Source organism: Myotis myotis, unplaced genomic scaffold, assembly GCF_014108235.1.
Source record: "Myotis myotis isolate mMyoMyo1 unplaced genomic scaffold, mMyoMyo1.p scaffold_m19_p_3, whole genome shotgun sequence".
Taxonomy (NCBI): Eukaryota; Metazoa; Chordata; class Mammalia; order Chiroptera; family Vespertilionidae; genus Myotis; species Myotis myotis.
Genome location: NW_023416335.1, coordinates 158,710,834 through 158,714,101, shown reverse-complemented (window position 1 = coordinate 158,714,101; position 3,268 = coordinate 158,710,834). Strand labels below are relative to the sequence as shown.

The 3,268-nt window shown below is 45.1% G+C and overlaps 1 pseudogene; it reads right to left on the bottom strand.

The window, feature by feature from the left end:
* Window positions 1–1,093: 1,093 nt before the first annotated feature.
* On the bottom strand, window positions 1,094–2,531 carry LOC118650646 (annotated as a pseudogene).
* Window positions 2,532–3,268: the final 737 nt, after the last annotated feature.

Sequence of the window (3,268 nt, the reverse complement as noted above, 5' to 3'; positions counted from 1 at the left end):
AAGACAGAATATAAACAGAACCCTTCAAATAAGTTGCCTTGTGTTGATAACGTAACAGGAATATGCTGACAGTCTGTGTGTCCTCTTAGGAACCAAATTACAGTGCAAGGAAAAGAAAAAAAAGGCCCACAGAAATAAGTATTATTTCATCACTCCTCCTTATACAAAAATGATATCAATAGACAAGGGTATTCGCATGCCTTGAAATCCAGCCACTTATGTTCATTCTTATTCAGCTTAAAAGAAGGTAAGAATAGAAACCCTATATTTATTTGCCTGCTGGAAGGTATGTCTTTCATGCAATGACTTTCTATTAACAGCTCTACAAGGAAATGTTAAGAAGTCTACACAGGCATTCAAAATATATAAAACAGTTTAAGTGTTGAGGTTTTCCAATCAACTTGCGTTTAAGAAAAAGACAAGTATAAAGAAGCTGTCATAAACTTGAACCATCCAAAAATAAAGATGGATGATTTATGATTACACCACACAAAACAGATTTAGTTCAAGCAGGTTCATGTTTCAGATTGAGGACTCAGGACAGAGATTTGTAGAAAGGAGTAAGAAAAAGAGATAAAATTCAATTTTCTGGCTTTTTCAAAATTGTATGAGCTTATCAAAACTATGATTTTTTTTAAACATTCCTGTATATAGAAAATTGAACCCAACTGTTTAAATGATCATTGATAAGCTCTTTCTTTTTGTGAAAAAATACTTCTTTTGCCATCAATTTGCAATTCTAGAAGAAAAAGTCCTTCTAGAGATTACTGAGAATCTACACTAATAAAAGAGAAAAATGCAAATTCATAGTACTTTCATGACACCCACCAGCCAATCAGGAGTGAGTATGCAAATTAACCTAACAAAGATGGCAAGTTAATTTGTATGCGCAGGCACCGAGCAGCCAGCATTCCGCACAGCCCCAGCCGCTCCGGGCCTCTGGGCAGCATGGGAAGGCAGAAAGGTGACTCCGGCCGGAGCGAAGGCGGTGCTGGCAGCCACAGGAAGGAAGGCCCATTCTTGCATTAATCTTTGTGCATTGGGCCTCTAGTTTCAGTATAATCGCGCTAAAGCAAACAAAAAGTTCAACATATTATTTCTGAATGACTCCTAAAGTTTGTTTCATATTTTCATAAACCACATAGCTGACGCCTACAGCCGGGAGCACCTTCATGAATTTTGGGTGATGCCTCAGTAAAGTCCCAGTATCCCGTCTTTGGAAATGATTCATGGAAAGAAGCCAACCATGCGCAGCTGTGGGCTTCCTTCGATCACGGCTTGAGCCTGCGTGTGTGTTCTCACCAAAGCCAATGGGTAGCTGGCCAGCTGCCCACAGGTGCTGGACAAGGTGCCACACCCCAGCAACACTGCCACTCCGGGGTTCACAGTGTCTTTGGCAAAATGATCCAGCCAATGGGACTTCAAGAGCTCATACACAGCAAAATCCATACCTGCATAAGGTCTGATGCCTAGTAGATTGGGAATATAACCTTTGAAGAAAGCTCCCATGCCCTCGTGTTTCAAAATCTTCATTGCACAATGGAACAGGCCAGAGTACTGCCCAGTTCTGCCCCCGGCCAGTGTGGTGTTCAAAACTTCCATAGGATAGATAAACGTGTGTTCAGGTGCTCCAGCCATGGAACCAAAAACAAATCTCTCAAAGGTCCCTGTTTTTTGTCCTTCCTCAGTAAGCATCTTCTTGTTCTGTCCATATGCTGAGAAGTTGACAGCCGTCTCCAGGGCAATTTTAAGAATATTTGTGCCATTTCCTCTCCAAAGGGAGCGGATACCTCCTTCTTTCACCATCTGCCAGAAGCCACCATATATGTTCATTTTGTCAGATTTTGAACCATGGACCTGCATCATGACTTTGAGACGATCCAAGGGCGCAGTGCTTGTGTGGGAGATGGCACCCGCAATGCCTCCTACCAGAAGCTGCCTCCACCACTGTCCTGACTTTTCTTCATCTTCCATGAATTCATCCGGGATAGTTCAACTGTCTCCTATGTCAGTACCAGTGGAATGTTTCCAGAAACGGATAATTCCCAAGTAAGAAGTAGTCCCTCCATTCCTCCCAGCCCACTGTCATCGTTCTATCACTATCAATGCTTTGAAGAATCAACTCTGCTTGCTTTTCAGAAATAGTTATCCCTAATATCTAGAGAGACTGGACAATTTCGGAAGCTTCAATTTTTCCATCATTATTTTGGTCCAAACTCTTAAATGCCAATTTCATTTTTTTTCTCATGGTCTGTAAGGTTCTTCATAAATTCTTCAAAATCCAGCTTCCCATCTTTGTCGATATCACTAGTAGTAAAAATTCTCTCCTTGGCGTCCTGGCCCAGGGGGATGCCCAGGTTCCAGATCCTCTCTTGCAGCTCGCCGATGTTCACCATGCCATCCCCATCCCCATTGCAGTCCAGCTGCTGGGACAGGGTCTTATAAGGCCGCAGTGGCCCAGTGTCTTGGCAGGCAGCCGCAGCCAGCACAGCATGGTCCCAGAGGCACAGGGCGACGCGGCCCTTTATCATTAACTTTTGCAGTTTTAATATAATGTGCCTTAGAGAAGGTCTTTTGGATTGAGTTAATTAGTTGTTCTCTTTGCTTCTTGGATTTGAGGATCCAGATCTTTCCATAGGTTTGTAAAATTCTCATCAATTTCGTTTGTTTGAATTGGTTCTCTGTTCCCTTCTCCCTCTCTTCTTCTGGTATAACTATTATTCTTATACTAGAGGCCCGGTGGACAAAATTCATGCACGGGGAGAGGGAGTCCCCTCAGCCCAGCCGGCACCCTCTCCAATCCGGGACGCCTCGGGGGATGTCTGACTGCCGATTTAAGCCCGATCCCGGAGATCGGGCCTAATCTGGAGCTGAAGAACTCAATAAAAGAGATGAAGAACTAGCTAACAAGTTTAGGAAATAGAGCTGATCAGATGGAGGAAAGATGGATATTTTCTCTCACAATCTGGGACCACTGGCTCCTAACGGCTCACCTGCCTGCCTGCCTGATCACCCCGAACTGCCCCCCCACCCCTACCCCGCTGGCCTGGTCACCCCTTACTGCCCCTCCCTGCCAGCCTGGTGGCCCCCAACTGCCCCTCCCTCACCAGCCTGGTTGCCCCCAACTGCCCCCCCATCAGACTAGTCACCCCATGCAGCCTGCTGTTCAGCCATTTGGTCATCCCTCATTAACCCCCCTGCTGGCCTGGTCACCCCAGGCAGCCTGCTGGTCATTACTGTTACTGTGATGGCATCCTGGACAATTTAC